The sequence below is a fragment of the Cebidichthys violaceus genome, unplaced genomic scaffold (assembly GCF_023349555.1).
Source record: "Cebidichthys violaceus isolate CVI_PGR_0920_01 unplaced genomic scaffold, fCebVio1.0.p SCAF_13, whole genome shotgun sequence".
Lineage (NCBI taxonomy): Eukaryota > Metazoa > Chordata > Actinopteri > Perciformes > Stichaeidae > Cebidichthys > Cebidichthys violaceus.
The window spans coordinates 11,455,741-11,475,287 of record NW_027176296.1 but is presented as its reverse complement, the minus strand read 5'-3'; the positions used below and the strand labels follow the sequence as shown (position 1 = coordinate 11,475,287).

The following is a 19,547-nucleotide window of genomic DNA, read 5'->3' as shown; positions in this document are numbered from 1 at the left end:
TGACAACTTGACTCATACCAATTTGTGACAAGAATCGGATTTCCCTGTAATTTTATAAATATTTAACATATCCTCAAACAGTTTGTATGATATCTTCCGAAAAGTTATTGCTCATATTTCGTACAATCTCCTTCTGATGTCCAGCAATTAGAGCCCCTTCAGTGTTTCGGCAACAAAACTACTTTGTTAGGTTTCCAGAAAAAGATCATGATTTGGGTAAAAATATGTATGTTTGTTATGTAAGATAATCTTACATCACTTACATAGGTGGCAATAAGTAAGCAATTTTCGTAAAAAAAGTAAGTAAAATAAATCAACGCACTTGAACAGCGGTTTCCTTGGTAATGGTCCTGTGTTTATTAGACCCATCAATTCACCCAGACATCCTCTTTATACAGACTTTGTCACCTTTTATACTACGTCCTGGCTCAGAATTAATAAATGCAGCAACCTCCGGTTCTGCCGAGGGAATACTTTATGTCTTAAAACTTGCATTCTCTCTAATGTCCATCAGGGGGCGACTCCTCTGGTTGTATAGAAGTCTATGAGAAAATGACTCTACTTCTCTCTTGATTTATTACCTCAGTAATCACTGTAAACATGAGTTTATGGTCTCAATCTCTAGTTTCAAGTCTTTTTCAACACAGCATGATGTTCATTTAGTAAATTATGGTCCATTTAGAGTCAAATAGACCATAAAGCAGGGTATGCTTTAGGGCGGGACTACTGTGATTGACAGATCTCTACCAGAGCCATATACGGCGTCTCTTTGTCACTCCTCCGCATTCCAAATATGACTTCTGTTCATTGGTTGCAAAAAAATAACACCATGGCAACGGCTGAAATCCAGAATGGCAAAGGCGAACTCGAGGCTTCAATATCTATGATCAGAATCATTATAACTGTATTATAACTGCTACTGTGTAAAGGGAATACTGCTGTTAAAAAGCACCTTATTTGTTTAAAGTGTTTGCAAACCAAATGTTATTGCACTTTTGTTCATATAGCAGTACTGTTAAAATAAAAGTGTGCAATACACTACTTTTGAATTCACTATTGAATTTTGCACTGTATATAAACACTCAAATCACACTTGGTGATATAAGCACAGTAGTCCATTAATAGATACTTTTGTCAGCCACTTATCTAAACTTTGTCTCCTCCAGAAATTGAGAATTTGAGTCCAAAACGGGATCGGGGGGGATACTACCTATCACATCAGCAGAGCAACAACGCAGACTACAATGCAACTATTATGACTTTATTCTCCAAATATTACTAAAGTCCAGAGGTTTATAAATGTATTAAAACTAATTAACAGAAATAACATAAAATGAGAAAAGATGATGACATCTTTGAAACTGATACAGAAAGGCACTTGAAAAAATAAAACTGAGGTGATTGGATGAACCAGCTGTCAATCAAACTCTTGCCGTGATACTGTGATATTGCTAAATCCAGCCACCATGCAAGGTATTCAAATTACTTACAGTTACAGTTACAGTTTAGATTGCAATTATCAGGTTTACAATTTAGAATTCCACATCCTTTAATGCTGTAATGGGTAAAACACAAGCTTTTCTGTAACTCTGCTGAGTGTCCACTCATGTTTCAACTTCCCCTATCAGCCCAACTTCCTGCCTGAGCCTAATGTTATTAACACCAGTATGAACAATAATGGTGTGAGCACTTGGGCAGAGGTCAGTGCGAGCAGGGATGAACTCAAGCAGATTTGGGATTTTAGCGACCAGGGATTTTTTTGCCCTGTGGAAGTTAATCCACAGGGCAATTTATAAATCAAATTATTGAATCTAAATATATTCTCCTAGTAGAAGACACTGTGAGCTGCTCTCTGAAAGCCACTGTGGGCAGGTTTGAGTGAAGATAAATGGGACATGAAGCATCCTTGACTGACTGAAAAGATTCTGTTCTCTGAGGAAAAACGACAGCATCAGTCATTCCAGCAAATGCTCCAAAACATCTTTTTACTTTTGTAAAATCAAAGCTGTAGTAATTATGATGGGAGCAAAGGAGGAACTCCGGTGACATTATTATTTGACCATTTTGCTCACAGTCAGCCCTGTTGTACACTAGTCATTTTTGTCAACAGTGGGTCTGCGCAGCTGAACACTGAAACTAAAGACGCCTGATTACAGAGTGGATTGACCTTTATATAAGAGCTATAACAGAAACATGTTCTTCTCTGAACACTTGTATTTTTAACGAGCCGTGGCAGTGAAACTGTTGTGATCCTCTGATGCTCTAACGTGTGCTCATGGAAGCACAATGTGACTCACACCAGTATGACACACGGCCTGAGTGTCTATGGCAGTTGTGCAACAGCAATCAGTAGATTAGCATCATGATAGTTATGTGTGTCACCAGTTGAAGGGGTAACAGTGAGCGACAGGGAAATGTTGACGCATCGCCTACCCTCATGATGAGAAGCCGGGTCAGCATCTGAAACAACCAGACTGAATTAAATAACCATTTCATTTTCAATCTCAAGTGGACATAGAGCAAGTCAAAAGCTGATTATGAGGACTAGAACGTGATTTAGACGTATTTGTGAAGGAGCAGGTTTGGTAACAGGTGGTTAGTTGAGATCCTGTAAATGTTCATGGAAGAGACATAAAATGTCACAGTAAATTCTTCCATTTCTCCACAATGTAAAGTGGACAATTACCCCCATTGTGTGGCTTCTGTTTGTGCTAACTCTAATAATACATGGGATAACAAAGTTGAATGAGACACACTTGCTTCACTTTCATCAGAGCGACAAACAGTTATTCAGAGTCAACATTTAGCGAGTTGAGAGTTTAACATTCCAGGTCGAGCATTAAAGGTTTCCAAAAGTTAAACAGTGGCTTTGGGTGGAGCAGACATCCTCAGACTTGCCTTTGTGTCATGTAGAATGTTTTTTGACATCCAGAACTTCTTATCAAAAAGACAGAGGTTGAGAGACGCCAGGGCACCAGGGGTCGTTCCGCTTCACGGGTAGCTGTGTATGGTCTGCATATCAATGGATCCCAGTTGAGATATGTACTACACTGAAAATAATGGGAGTCAAGATTAAAGCGGGGACACATCACAGGTGAGATGCAGACGGTGGAGGAATCTAGTGGTTTCATTGAACTGTCTCTTAAAATGTAGCGGTTCCTGACCAGGGTGATATGACCGCATTCATTTATGTTTATTATTCAGACTTAAATAATGTTGTGGCATTTGTGTGTCTTTTACCTCTTTGGCCCTCAAAATGTCATTGTTCAAATGAAACGTGTGAGCTGTGAACAATTCAAACAGTGATTTTGACTCATTGAAAACATCCTGTGACAAGGGCTCGGAAGCAAGTAGACATTTCGTAAGGAGAATAGGTTGGAAAGAACTGCCTTACTGTACTTTTGTGTGTGTTTTCTTTATGTTTGAATGTGTAGAGTCTCTTTGGATGTAAATAAAGTGCAAACATTTATTTGTGGTTCAAACAGTTGGACATTTGGTTAGTCAACTGATTGGTAACTATTCTAAAGATCTATACTTGTTCGTAGGTGTGCAGGAGTTAACAAACGTTCACATAAACTAACGTTTGATTCCTACAGTGTTTATTTATATTATAGAGAAAATATAATGAAAGTAAAGTAGAAAAAAGTAAATATATGAAGAAAAGAAAAAGAAGAAGAAAACCATCAACAATAATAAAAAGACAGTAGGCTAGTATGACATTGCAAACACATATACTGTATGTAGACACATTTACATGTGAACATACCTAGACTCTCTTCACTGCTTTATATGATAATTGTTAGTTAAGCAACTTTCTTTTCTTTCCTCTTAAAGGATTTTATTTTTGTTGCTTTTATTAGATACAGCTGAATAGACAGGAAAGGGGATGACACGCTGCAAAGGGCTGTGGGTCAGATGCAAAACAGGGCCGCTGAATTGATTACTTAAAAAAAAAGATTGAACCCTATATGGGTTTGCAGTTTATTTACCAGGTATCATTCTACTTCTCCATTGTTCATGTCTACTGTGCAACATCTGTTGCTCTTTAATTCTTTCTACTGTCTGTCCTGGAAGAGGGAATCCTCCTCTGTCGCTCCTCTTCTGGCTTTCTCCCTTTTTTCCTGGTCCCTTTGAGAGGGGGTCATGTTTTTCGCAATGTCAAGTCCTTTGAGGCAGATTTGGAATGTCTCCCCAACAATAACTATGTTCATAATATTTTAGTTTTAAATTATTTTTAATTTATTTCATACTCTTCATAATTCATTTTGAAAATGGATGCTGCGTTTTCATAGCAGGAGTTGTAACACCAGACTCATATACTTATCCCTTTATTATTCTATTTGATTATGACCAGTGTAATTTGTCATGCATGGTCCGTCATTTCTCCCCTGGAAGACACGCAGAGCCAAAAAGTCTCATCTCCCCGTGTATCTTTAAGAGCAGGTGGGGTGTGTGTGTGTGTGTGTGTGTGTGTGTGTGTGGGGGGGGAACTCATGTGGCTGTGGAGTTCCCTGCAAGGCCGCTAGGCGCGTCTCTGCTCCATGAAAGCTGCCGAGAGAGACTGAGGAGAGGAGGAGGAGGGGGAGGAGAGGAGGAAAGAGCGGAGAGAGAGAGGACGGTGTTTTATCAGCCAAGTGCAGCCTGAATCGTGAGGAGCGGACGATAGGGGGAAAATTCCCACTCTTGTTTCTTTTTCTCCAACATCACCGTCATTAACATGTAGACCGGTGCGTGTCGAAAGACCCGGAGCGCAATGGTCTTTGCTGTCTAGGAGAATATCATTCTGACCATAGTTGTGAGTAAAAAACATTTTGGATTAACAGCGGACTTGTTCTTTGGACTGAAGGGGTTTCCTGAATTTGTTTCGCGCGTGTCAGTGTTGGACCGCATTTAACCTGAGTTTCTTCCCTCTGGAGTGAAAAGTGCGCTAGCCTTATTTCCCAGGCTTCTTCTTAAACCGCTTGAGCGTCGGTATTTTTTGCAGGGCTATGTGGCTTTTGGAAGGAATGCACCTTATCCTAACGGGACGTAACGCACAGAGGAATATTTTCTGAGGTGGGGGAACAGCAGCGGATGGGATCCTGAACGAACGGTAAATACACATTCAGACTTTCCTTCTGCTGAAAGCCATCAGGCTGTAACACGTTCTGTTTAGGGCTGTCACACTTTACCGGTGATACAACGGGCTCCTTTTTGTAGCTCGTGATTTTCTCGGAGGGTGGTGATGATGGTGGAGGACAAGTTTAAGTGGATGTTTAGATAATGTTTGCCGTTTTCTCCAAATGACGTTATGTCTGCTCAGTGGATGGGGTCAGTGGTGAGAGGAACTGTGCTTTGGAGAGGCTGTTGGAAAACGTCCCCGCGCACAGCAGAAAAAGCAGCAGCTCCGCAGCTTCTGTCCGCCACTTTGGGTTCTCTCACTCTGTTCCAAGCGCACGGTTGCACAGAGCTGCGCGTTCTCATCCGGCTAGATGCGCAAAATAGCAGCGCGAGAAAATAAGGCTTTGGTTGAAATGTCTGTGGGGTGAAATATCACCGTGCTGTAGAAACGTGTGAACTATCCGTCTTCTCCGTGCGCGTGTAGATCTTTAACTGTCAGCATGATCTACTATTAATGACGAGGGAAAACATTTTTATGTATTCTTAATCGGAATGAACAATCTCAATTAGAAGGTGTTGCATATTGATGCTGAAATTAGATTTAATAAAATGCTCGCACTGAATCCCCGTGGTTCATCAAATTAACGCAAACCTCCTCTCAGGCTGATTGCTGGGGGTCAGGATGGGGGGGGGGGGTGTACGCTGCGCGCGCGTATGGTGAATGGAGTTTCTCTATCCTCTCTGATCAAGGAGGAGGAGGAAAGTTGCGCCCGTCGGCCGCTGCGGGTGCTCCATCACCATATAAAACTGGATGAATGCGGTATGTGTGTGTGTGTGTGTGTGTGTGTGTGTGTGTGTGTGTGTGTGTGTGTGCGTGCGTGCCCCAATGACTTGTTTCACCAAAAAAGAAAGAAGTAATGAAAAGAGCCTTTGGGTGCTGTGATGTGGCCCTTTGCCCCATCACCTCTCACAGCCATAGATATACAAAGGACCAGGCTTTGATAGGGTGAGAAGTAGATGCATAGATGTTCGTCATGCCTCCAGTTATGTGGGCATTACAAAAAAAAGTGAGTGACCATGAATATATTTGTTTGTTTGTATGTTAGTGTCAGGCCGCTCAAAATATTATTATAATCTTGTGCGTTTAGATTAACCAGAATATTGTCCGAGGTGATGCTGGGGATTCTACATGTGATCTGCCTTTGACCTTTAATGAAGTTCCTCGATTTGCCCCCCCCCCCCCCTTCTGTTTCTTACTGCGTAATTGTGTTCTCATCACATGGCGGTGGAGGCAGCCTCCATGGTGTTTCCGTGGAGGGGGGGGCAGGCAGGCTCCCATGGTTCACACCACTCAGTCCCAGGGGCTCTGATCTACATAGCTCAGCCCTCAAGGAAAACATCTACTCACCGCTGAACCTTGTCTTCTTCTCTCGCTTCGTGTACTCCCCTGGTTTCCCCACATCCTCGTCTGCCGTTCATGTACATGAAGGAGCTGCTTCGCAAATCATTGATTCCTTGTTGACTCGTGTTTCTGCAGAATGTGGCCCCCTCATTCTTTGGTTACCTGTTTTATTTTGAAGGGTTCTGTATGCTAAGCTAGCCCTTGAGATTGACGATATGGTTTGAACTGTTTTAGTGCAGTCACTGGTACATCAATAAGGCTGTACTCCATCATTCCATACTGACGAATTAGTAAGTTCCTTCTTTCCAGTTCAACAGAGCTCTTATATTCGGTGCTCTAAACACCAAACAAGTCTTTTGGAATAATGCTCAGAAGGTAGATGACATTTAACAAGCCACAGTGACACTCAGTGCCTTATTTATGACAGTATGTACTCAGTGTGTCCCAGTTCAGAGGTTGCCTACTTCCAAGGACATGGTCAAGGTGAAGCCTCATCAAATGACATAGTCTGCAGAAGATTCCTGAGTTTACAGCCCAAGGGTCAAGCACTAAACTACCAGTGCGTTCAGATGTCCATCAAGTCATCAAGTACGACATGTCAGTTTACCATGAAGAGGTTGCTCTTGAATGGCTGACAATGTTGTAAAGTAGATTAGTTCCACTAGTTTTAGTTGTAATGTTCAATTTCATAAAAGGGACTTTTTGAAAACAGCAAATCAACTAAATGTTAAATCTATACATGTGTGTAACTCCATTTCTATTGCACATAACATCCACATGATCATGTGAAAATGGAGAACTGCATGTTTTTAAAAGTGATCTGCACGCAACCTAAAGGCTGCACACTCTGCTTTTACCCTCAACACTTCATTTACCAAATTCACTTGGGAGGACAGGCCTTGATGACTCATGAGTGGAATACACCAGAGCATACTGTACTAACTGTCCACAAAGACAAGTAAAACAGTGATCTTGCACATTATCTCTAGATAAACACCTCAAGTAACTATAAGGAACTATTAACAGTCAAAATGTAATACTGATGTTTCTACATGACCTAGGTCAGTGAACGAGACCATCAACGACAAGATTGGCTACTTTTTTATGACGTTATTGTTAATGTTATTGTGTCTGAAAATCAGACAAAACTTCTCGCAGATTCACCAGAAGCTCCATCAGCTCAGACTGCTGCAGCAGCAGCTCCTCAGAGCTTTGCCTCGCTGCTCCGCTGGGAGCCAACATCACGCTGCTGGAGACCCAGGATATATTAATGGACCCCCTGGAGGGAAGGGAGGCACGGGAGAACCAGAACCAGGACTAAGTGAAGCAGACTGTGAGACCCCGCTGCAGTATAATGAGTTTTTTAAAGAGAATCTGGTGCTCAGAAACACTAATGCTTTTGTCAAAATCAACACAAAATGGGATTTTCTCGTAACAGCTTTGAAGTATTTAGAATTGGCATAAATACAAAAGTAAATACATTTGCTTGAAAGATTTAACCTCTGATGGATTTCTTTTAACCAATTAATTAAAGTCGCCTGAGTATCTCTTCTCCAGAGAAGTGACGGATCAGCAATCGCTCAATAATTTTTTAAAATGCTCATACGGGTCGTTTTGGAAGACATAAACAAACTACATAGTGTTTGTTTACGTATGACGACATGTCAGAAGTGACATAATCATGTGGTATTACATTGTATTGTTTCTTCATGGGGCAGCAGCTCGGTCTGATCGCTACAGTAGAAGGTTGCTGGTTTAATCTCTGACAGTGTGTTTAAGGGTAAGTTGTTTAAGGGAGATTGTGCAGTATTGAATAAATAGTGAAGATATACTGCTGAATATACCATATTTTGTTAAGATCTAATTACACTGGAATCATGGCAACAAGGAAGCAATTACAATATTTTAAATATGCGTCTTTCTTTACTGAGACAGCAGAAAATAAATTAGGTATTGACAGGAATACAGAGAGGGCACAAGTGGTTTCACCCAGCTAATCTATACTTTATTTGAGAAGGAAGCGCTTCAGTTTTCCACTTTGTTTCCACTCACGCGTTGTTACTAAAATGTGTTTTACTGCTGGCTTCTGCTCAGGATGAGAATCAAAGCAGTGCAATAGAATGTTGCACTGTTGTTAGAATAGAAAACAGACTGCTGTGGTAGAATGCTATATGCATTGCAAATGCTTTTTGCCCCCAATGAATCAATTAGAACTACACCATAATATAATTTTGACTATAATCACACTGCACACAGTGTGGTTATGAAATGACCCTTTTCCCATCACAGTAACCAAACAAGAGGAGTGTCTGTTGGAGACAGTACATTTACTCTGACATGTCTAAAGACTTACTGCTCTAGTAGTCACAGTATCATACAGTAACTATTGAATTAACAAATGAGGGAAATAGTTTGGAACAGCACCATTATTGTGATAATCAAACTAATACTAGAAATGTCTGCTAAGCATCCATTTGGAAGGAATCTGGAGTCAATGTAATTGAAAAGACACCATTAGGTCCTGGTGCTGTGATCACATTCCAGTGTTCACTGGGTCCGGTTCAGGCTGGTTTATTATGATTATGATTATGCAACATTATGTGATGGATATGTATATACTCACCATTGTACTATGGGGCCAGCCACCTCCTTTCCTTCACTCTGCTTCTAGCTGCCACTCTTTATGACAGCTATGGTTAAGAAGGATTCTGATCTGCCAGGTTCCTCACTTTAAACTATTATTATTGTGTTTCTTTATTCATTTGCCATCTTCATTCCTGAGGTAGGCACTGAGGATCAGTGTTCATAGCTGTATTGTGTTCTTGGCGGCATGGATGATGGGATTCATTTTGTTATTCTTTGCCCGATTACTACCAACCAGTTCTCGGTCCCAACTTGTGAACTGGTTAGTCCCCCACGGCGTCTGATACCGACGCACCCTACAGAGTCTGTTTGAGATGCTTTCAACTAACTTCAATGTATGCATGGAATCCCAACGTGAAACCCAGACCTGAGTGGCACAATATGAGTTTTTGTAATTCGAGTGAACTGACCATTTAAAGTGAAACAAGAGGACTGCATCTTCTGAGTCGGTCAGCCAGGTCTAGCTCATCCAACCATTCAAATCATGACCTCATTCTGCGCTTATTAAAGCTAGAAAAAAAGCTTCTATTTGCATTTGGATGCTCTATGTGTAACATCTAATGTGGGGAGCCCATGAACAATAGCAACACAAGTAGAAACGCTCTCCTTAGAAACCAACCACAGCTATTCTCCTGCTTTAATAGTCGTGCTGAAATTATGCTTCAACTTTTGGCAGCACCTGAGCCGCAGTTGGTGCACACGGCTGCTCTGCTCACGCTGTGTCTTTTAATTATCACAATGTTGTAATTGCATAGAATTCAAATAAAACAACTTGCATGCTTGTAATTAAAATCTTTTTTTAAAAGAAAACAAGCCGTGTCACAATGTTTGAAAAAAAAAATGCAAGTCATTAGAGACGATCATGTGCACAGACATCAGGATAAAACGTAACAGGGGAGTCATGGCTCCACTAACAGGCACAGTCAAATAAGTAATTCACAGATGGAGGCTGTTCCTGCTCAAATGAAATAGGCCACAGAGCGCACTGATACCTGCATGTTATCAGTGATGACAGACAGAGGTGATAAGGAACACAGCAGGCAGCGGAGACGATACTATTTTGTGCTATTTCAGCATAGGGACCCCTTCTCAGGTCGCTGCTGAAAACAACAATGTGTATTGAGAATGCTATTCAGGCCAGATTTTGTCTTTGTCTCTGTGGACCCGCACTTGTTGAGGCTCCTGGCAACTGCACACTTGCCTCCTGCTCTGTGTATAACCACTTCTGTGCTCGCTGATGCAGATTGGTAACCACCAGATACGACTAAGCGTTGGTGGTTAGTCTTATCTGCTTCAGGAAAGGGAGGACTGAGGAGGTGGGGAGTATATAGAACGGGACGTGTGCTGCTTCCACAGAGTATTCTACCTCGGCTTGGGATGGACATTCCTTTCGGTTATACTGCCATGCTGTACTGTAGTCAATCCCCTGGCAGTGAGAACACCGGAGACATGGCTGCTAGCTGTAGATTATTTTATCAGTTGATTGTACAGTGCAGAGGTTTAGTGTCACAACGCATTAATGCTCCTTAGAACAAAATCAGTATTGGCTTAGCAAAGAATTGATTCATCATCTCTGTGCTGTTTCTGAGAATTTCATCAGTACTGGTTTCAGTGGAGCGTTGTCATGCTGTATTAGGTTGAAAACCAACAAGCCTTTACAAACCAGAGAAGTCTTATTCATGCAGTTCATTTGCATGTCAAAATACCGCTTTAAACTTTTTGTTTTTATCATGTATAATTACACACAGAACACTAATATTACGCTGTGAAAAAGCGGCATACGGGTTTTTCTGAGCTTTGGCTTCACAAAAAAAGGCATAGACCAATCATGAACAGACATATTCAAAACGTACACTATAGTGTACAACAACACAGAGGCTCTGTAGTCCATACCAAGACCACAGACCTTATTACTCATTTCTACTTTGAGAAAGGCATCACAGACCAGATCCACTCCTTCTGTTCTAACCCTTCAGAATAAAGAATACCTATAGATATATTTGCTGGCGAGTATTTTGCATTTTTCTGTCATTTATTCGTCACATCCCCGATGTGTTAAGGTCTTTAATCTGCAGTCTTCAACATATCAACATACAGCTCCTTCAAGAAACTATCATATATTAACTGTTACTGCATTATTGAAACAATGAATCTGATATCTGATGTTGTTGAAAGCAAGAACTCCTAAAAGTCTTTGTCTGTAAAATGTTTGTATTTTAGAGGGTTGCGTTCCGGTCAAAGAGGTTAGAAACTCTGATACATTAAAACAGACAATGACAATTGTGGTTACTCATTGTTTTAATGATGCTCAGTTACGGGCCAGTGAGAGCTGAATAGAGCCGCCTCACTGTGCTGAACCAGGGACTACGTTCACATTAGATGATTCCTCAAAACATGCATTCCAGTGCCAAAATGAAGTGGCAGTGTGTGTTGAGAGGACCAACTACCAGGATCCTACTGACCAAGAACAGCGTCTGGCAGTTTTTCCTCTGATGTAAATTGTTGTGTAGCCTAAACTACTGTAAGCTATTTTATTGAGTTTCCTTTTAGCGAGATGCTCTGAGGGAATTTGAGTTCTCTCTGGTAAGCAGTTACAGTGTACTCTATATGTCTGGGGCTGTCTGGCCTGTCGACGATCAGATCACCTTCATATAAACACGACGCATTAGGTGTGTGGGGCCGGAGGGTTTTGATGCTGACAATCCAAGGTCAAGTCAAGGTGTAATTGAGCTTTTACAAAACAACAGGAGCCGTGGTGAACAGAGACACACTTATGACGTGTGACCTGTTGGACTGTACTTTGGTATTGCTTATGATTAGCTCATTGGCACCAAGTTAATCTGTTGTTGGTGGGTTAAGAGATTATTTGGCTGTCATGCTGTCTTGACAGAATGCAGTGACACGGTGAAGGTTATGAATCACTTGAGTTACATAAGTGTTTTTTTTTTTTTTCCTTTCCAAATGTCATCACTACGATTGACAATTCCCACTGAAGGATTTACATGTGTGCTAAATAATCCAATCAGACCATAACATGCTCCAGAGAATGAAAGAATGACTCGCCACAAGAACCTTTAGGAGCAGAAGTCACTTTGAGATTAATTCAGATCATGGGACAGCACCCACTTTGAGTATTTACATTACATTTCAGTCAATATAGAATATACTAGTATGGTGTTGGAGTGAAGCCGGGTTGTCTAATAAACAAGGAGATGATGGAGCCCCCCCCCACCTACACTGTGTCTTGTATCCGTCCCCGAGGGCATCGCTTTTAAAGGCTTCAAATCTTTTCACACATTGGTGTCAGCTGAAAGCTCACCTGAGGATCATGGAGCTGAGAAGAAGAGACTGTGCTAGCAGTCTGATAGGTCTGTTAATGTTACATGGCCAGAGAGTGAGACTGTATGTGTGTGTGTGTGTGTGTGTGTGTGTGTGTGTGTGTGTGTGTGTGTGTGTAGGTGTTTACATGGCCGGGGAGTGTGTCTGCATATGTGTTGATGTGTCTTTGTGCAGACAAGCATCAGTAGGACGAGGGTTTCCTAAAAAGTACAAGTGGAGCAGCATTAATAGACTGCTCTGAGACAAAGCTGCCGAGTCTTCTCTTCTATATTTATAGCCCATATTGCATCAACATTTGTGATGTCTGGTGAAGATAAAGAAAAATCTGTAGAGTACCACACACGTGGTACTATTGGTACTGTGAAAATTCCAAAAGAATCCCGTTTGATGTTTTTAAGACATAATGAGCATAAAAATCCCCACAAACTGTATTTTACTATTATTATGTACTCACAATCCTGTTAATTCTGTTTATGTGTGACTTACTGTAGAACAGATTGTATTTGTGGTTTGGTTTGATTTCTCAGACCGTGAACACTATTTCTGAGCCAAATTGGACACCTTTTTCAGACACACACTGCCAAAAACTATATTTTTAAGGGGCTAAACTCTGCTTGCTTGTTACGCAGCAGACCGCTTTAAGGGCCATAATGTTAACCTCTAATCTGTTTCTAACACTGTTGGCCAAATTGCCTGAGCATTCAATCCTTACTAACTTCTGGTTTAGGGACAACCGAGGTCCATCCTGGTCTCTTGACACAATACAACTTCAAAGTCCTGAGAGAGGCAATTGGGAATTCACACCCTTAATCCAAAAGTTATATAAAATGAAGACAAAGAAGTCATGAAAACAAAATCCAGAGCGGCCGTCAGAGTTCCACCATAGCCTCTGGCCTCTTTAGGCTGGTTTTCAGATATGTTCCTCAAACCAACTGGCTAATTATGTCTTTGAAGCAGACTTGAACCCTCACGGGGCGTAACACAGGTGGGAGAGACAGATCAGGGACAAGAAGCAATGATGCGGCCTGCTCAGGTTTCCTGAGATTTGAGTGTATGAAAAAGTGTATTTTTAGTTGTGATTGTGTGAACACTTGAATGTGTGTGAGCTGGAAGCAGCTCCGTACTCGCCTGTGCCTCTGTCCTGAAGGGATGCATCTCTCGCTGAGCCAGTGTGGTGGCGAGGAAAGCCGGTTTCACGCCAACCCACCCCTTCCCCATTGACCCTCCTGGCAGCCGGGCGCACTCCGTCTGCCAGGTGAACCAAACGGGCAAGGGAATGCTCGGCTCTGCCGCCACCCACGCGGCTAACCCCGGTTGCTTTTCACTTTATCCATGCTACGGTACTCTCGGCACCAGCCTGCTTAGTATGGACGCCTACTGACAAGACTCTGTGACTGAGAGAAAATATCCACGCATCGATTCTGCTCAGTCGAGATGATGGAATTGAATATAGTGCAGGCGGATTGGCGCTTAATGCACTCATCCTTCGTGTGGGGTTGTAAGGCTGCTCATGTTGATGTAGCACACACCACATTGTATAGCCGAGGTGTGTGTGTGTGTGTGTGTGTGTGTGTGTGTGTGTGTGTGTGTGTGTGTGTGTGTGTGTGTGTGTGTGTGTGTGTGTGCTGGACAGATGTCCAGTCTAGTGCTTCTGTCACAGTTATATAAGCACTTTTTGATGATTTTTGTGGGTTGGTTTTATTACTAAATGTTGGGGGTCTGGTCTTCTCCGAGAAAGTCAAACACTTAATTCCCTGCATTCTGGTGAATTTGTATGCACCACATTATGGTGGAAATGTCTTAATTTATGTAAAGGAAATTACAAAATTCAGGTGCCAGGTCACAATTGAAAATATAAACCTAAATGAGCGTAATGCAGTCAGGCTCTCAGTCATTCCGCTTTCATGCATTTATTCTTCAGTGGATCAACTTCTCTCATTTAATATAATCTCTGCTTAGCCAACATGTATGCATGGTTTACTTTTCCTCCTATTTTGTCTGGGGAAGTAACCTCTTTAAATCTGCACGTGGCACCTATTCACATCAGTGATACATGAATTCATTTTAAATAATTTATAAAACCCTTGACTTAAATAGCTCATGTTTCAGTAAGATTTCTGCTCATGTTCAAAACTTTCTACACATTCAAAATAAATCCAACATATATGTCCCATGAGAAGTTGTAATATTTTGAGGGAAAAAGTAAGAGAACGAGAATAAAGTCATATTATTTCAAAAAAAGAAATAATATTCCAATAACAAAGTAGTAATTTAATAAGAAGGAAGTCATCTGGGAGTTTTTCTTGCCACATTCCTCTCAGTGCTTGCTCATGGGGGAATGTTTGGTCTCTTTAAATTAAAGGGTTTAGTTCTGCTCTACATGAAAAGTGATGTAATTTAATTTAAAATAAAATAAAATAATTTAATTTTAAGTCATGAATCTCTTTTGAAAACGTGTTATTGCTCTGCGCTCTGCTGCTGTGATTGTTTCCCCTTCGGTCCGTCTGACAGACACAGAACTCTGGTTGGGATGACGGCGATGAGACAATGTTTAGAGCTGTGTGCTGCACTTTATTGGACAAAACCAAAACTTAATGAATCAATACCAGATGTGATTTTTTTCTGTAAGTATAAGGATGGTGTCCTCCTCACTTAGAAAACAGTGTTTGTATTTACATTTTTAGATCAAAATTGTTGCTAGGGACAACTCAGTAATCGCTGGACGTTGGTAGGGACGAGACCAAACTCTATGCCCTTGAAGGAAAGGTCAGGAAGGGAAAGAGGTGGAGGATGAGGAGCAGAACGGTGAGGAAAGTGATCTGACATGTCCTCCCTCTACTCATAGACCCCACTGCTCCCTGGGCAGGCGTGTGTGTGTGTGTGTGTGTGTGTGTGTGTGTGTTTGTGTGTTTGTGTGTGTGAGGCTCTATGCTGGACTGGAACTCGTTGGAGCCAAGGGCACACAGCAAATGATCCACTCTGACAGGCCAGAACACAGGCTGCATTCTCCGGTCAACAGCCTGAACAACAGTCAGCCGGCCTCAAGACATACAGCTAACGGTCAGCAAACAGACAAATGAATGGGAGACAATGTGAAAATATACATATTTACTTACTTATAAGTAAATAGGTATAATAAGTATAACCTCCACCAAGGGCTTAATATATATATATATATATATGTATATATATATATATATAAACTTTTTTATTATCTTCAGTTCACAAATAAAGCCCTCAAAGTGACACGTCTGATCTGATGACATCATTTGTCAGTGCATTCCAAAACTATTGCAATTAACTATAAGCCAAGAATGTGTATTATCAGAAATTACCCTTAGAAAAGCATATGGTACATCAGCCTGTTTTGCTGTATTCACTGTGTGTGGTTGTGGGATGTGGATGGCTGCCGTATATCACATTACGCTTGTGTTTGTGAGAGAGCCAGATGAACAGACACCTCTTTTTAATGTGTTCTCTTAATTCCTTTTTCTTTTATGTCGCCTCTATAGTTTTGACCTGGAGCGATGTCGTTCCATTCATCTCAGCACAGATGATTGGCATTGTGCTACTTCACTAATTATTTACTGTTCACGTCTTTTACACGTAACGTTTCCCTCTATATATTATATAATATTCAGAAATGTATTCAGTGTGTTTCCTTTCATTGATCAGAATGGTAACAGCTGTTAGTTTTTTATGAGAAGAAGGCCTAGAACCATAACTACTTTTGTTGGACAATATAGTGGATATAATTGCGATAAACAATGCTATTATCATTTTAGGACCATTTCATTTCACTGACACAATGATAATATAATGGCACAGTAAATCAATGCAAGTACACCCTTTTAAAGAAAAAATGACTTTTAATACTGACAATAATCTTAGTTGAGGTTGGAATTCGATTGTGAAAAAAAAATATGTGAATATTGTAAATAAATAAAACACAGATCAAATCAAACCACACAACCAAAACAATAAATGTAAAGTGCATCGGTTTCCCAATGCCAAAGTCTTCTTATGGTATTGAAAACCCTTCTGTTTATTATGGCACTGTGTTGGCTAAAATGTCTTATTAATTATATGAATTATGGATGTCCTGTCTATGTATCTTACAACAAGTCGATAACTTAATTATCATGACAGGCCTACTGCATGTCCTTTAATGTTTGATCCCAGTTCTGATCCTGATCTTCGGAGACCTAGATAGATCTGGCAATGTGACATGACAGTGAGATCAAGGACCTACAATAATATCGAAAAGTGTTTCAACAGACATATGTCTCTCTCTCACATACATGCTTTGAATTACATGATAGCTTCTAGTAGGTGACCAGTGTTCAGAACACAGGGAAACAAAAGGCAAATTCAGCACAACATAGGCAAAGTCATCGTAGCGCCAATGTACTAAGGCCTGACCACGCAGGCTGATTTCAGTCTTCAATAACTTCTTTCAATTAATTTATTACCTGAAATAAAGAGTTGCAATCACAGACAACATTTGTTTGCTTTTGGGCACTTATTTAAAGCAGCTGGAAAAATGCTTCCATAACACACTGTTGAAAGTCATGGAGGAACGAACCAGTTCACTCTCTGTCACTCATATTCACTGATATATTATGGCTTACCTTCACGGTGGAGTTTGGCTATGTTATTCCGTATTACGCATTAATAATACAGCTACAAATGTGCACACACACACACACACACACACACACACACACATATGCAAGCACTCACAATGTACAAGCTTAATAAGGTACAATTTACAAGGTAACAGTTGTTGAGCACAAATGATCAATTTCAAAGCAATGTAAATGAAAATAGTTTCTTATCTTTATGAAACAAATGTCTTGCAAGGCAGATGCCATACCGTGTCATATGTAATTGACAGACCTGCTTATTTAAACAGATTTTTTGACAGTCACTGAACACATTCAGAGGTTTGGTGGAAACGTCTAATAACAATGTTCTGGTCTGGCAATGGGGCTCGGTTGGTCCACATAGAAAACAAATGCAGGTCTACATAAAGACTGTAGGTAACTGATGATTGAAGTGTCCAGGAGTCAGCAGCATCGTGCACATTGAGGAGATTCTAGCTGGATTATTTAAGCCTGGAAAACTTCCTTTTAAGGGCAAAGAGCTATATATATAGAACTATATATTTATATATTATATATAACTATATATAGTGGTCTTTGTCCGTGCAGTTCATCCTATACTCTCCTCTTCCCCATCGCTCCTCTTCCTCCCGCTCTCATGTCTCTCTCAGGCTGACTGGTTCTCTCACACTGGTGAGAGGTTGAAGCTGGACTGACCTGCAAGCTAAGCACATCTCTCAAATAGTCATAAGCACCTCTTCAATAAATCCCTTCCACCGTCCCTGTGTGAGTGTATCACAGAGGTGAGATGAGATGCTTAAAGTGGGACAGACAAAGGGATGGAAGGACGGATAAAATGCTGTGATGTTGTGAGGATTTATCACACAACGGTGGCGATTGGAGAGATGGATGGACGGATGATGGGAAATAGAAGGAGGATATGGATGAGACTGACTAAAGCATGGGCTGATGGAGTGTTTAGCTGGGTGACTGACTAAGCCATAAGTCTCCTGTGAGCTTTTTTCTCTCTCTCTCTCTCTCTCTCTCTCTCTCTCTTTAAAATAACACTATGTTCCGTGTGGTGACAGGCCAGGATGAAATGATTGGCCCTTAGTTTTCCCGACTGCCCTCTCAGATAATCACTTCACCTACTGGCTGCCTCCACATGCTGACTCTAAAGCAATCATTACATTATGTCACCGTGGTTAACTTCCACTGATTTGATTGGGATGGGTTTGAAAACTGAAACAAAGTAGTTTGTTAATAGCTGTATACATCAGGTCAGACAATGAAGTCATTCATACTATACACTATTTTACCGTAAAATGTGAGGCTGGAGTTAGACTGACATCCCATGAGCTCAAGACAAATTAATTTGACCACCACTTTAAAAATAAAAATAATGAATAAATACATTTTACGACCTTCAAAAAACAAAATCTGCAAAAGAAATATTGAAAGTGAAATATCTGCATTCATTTGGAGTCATGTTTGTTTCCACCTGACGAATGTCCTTTAACATCTGGTTTGGTCTCGACCAACAAAATCTGAAAAAAAATCTGTCTAATCTAAATGTTCCATTATGTTTACCTAACAGTCACTAACTTTATCTGTCAGCAGGTAAAGAACCATCAGAGCCTTTATCATTAAAAGTGTGCCCTATGCAAGTAAAAGCATCACTATAGATCACTATAAGCATCTCTTTTCACATGACATAAAGTCATCTGATTCATTTCAGCATGAAAGTTCATTCTTGACCTCGGGAATAAAAGATCAAATACACATGACATTCTGTCAAATGTGAGCCTTTGTATTTGTAAAATTAGAAAAGTGCATTAATGCCAACAGTGAAGAGTCAGCAGTCAATAACGGTATAAAAACGTTTGTGAATCACCGTAACCATGAGAGGTCCTTGGGCATACAGTCATTAATGAGCACAGAAAATATCTGGCTGATGGGTCCAGTATATGAGATTAGCTGTGGACACACACACACACACACACACACACACACACACACACACACACACACACACAACCTTATGCATGTTTACCCCACAGGCTTTAACATGCTGATATCTGTTAACTTCAGTTTAAAGATCATCAAAAACACATGGTCGTTTTCATGTTTGTACATAGCATTTCCAAATTGGTTGGAATACTGAGCTTCCATTGTCCCAAAAGACAAAAAAACAAACAAATTGTTGCATCCATTGTACTACAAGACTATTGCAAACCTGGAGATTTTGTAGTTTCACAGAAGTTTGCCTGTTAAGAACCTGTATGCAGATCTCCCGCATGTCTCCCCATGGGTCTGACTTCTAGATGAGCTACATTTGTTTTGTGTCTCTTAAGTGTGTTTCTGAATATATGATGAGGATTGCTGTCACTGACTCGACATGCACCATCTGGCTGCTTGTTACTGAGCTGTGAGTCAGGTCTGAGTAAATGCATGTGGAT

At 40.7% G+C, this 19,547-nt stretch overlaps 1 protein-coding gene across 3 annotated transcripts in view; it reads left to right on the top strand.

Moving 5' to 3' along the window:
- nlgn1 (neuroligin 1) overlaps positions 1–19,547 on the top strand; it is a 429,789-nt gene that overhangs the window by 112,640 nt on the left and 297,602 nt on the right. For 2 of the 3 annotated variants that reach the window (XM_068707745.1, XM_068707743.1), the window contains exon 1: positions 4,654–5,092. The exons of the other annotated variant lie outside the window; for it this stretch is intronic. The gene's annotated coding sequence lies outside the window, so the exon portion shown is untranslated. Of the gene's footprint in view, positions 1–4,653; positions 5,093–19,547 lie in introns of those variants that run through there. 3 annotated transcript variants of the gene reach the window in all.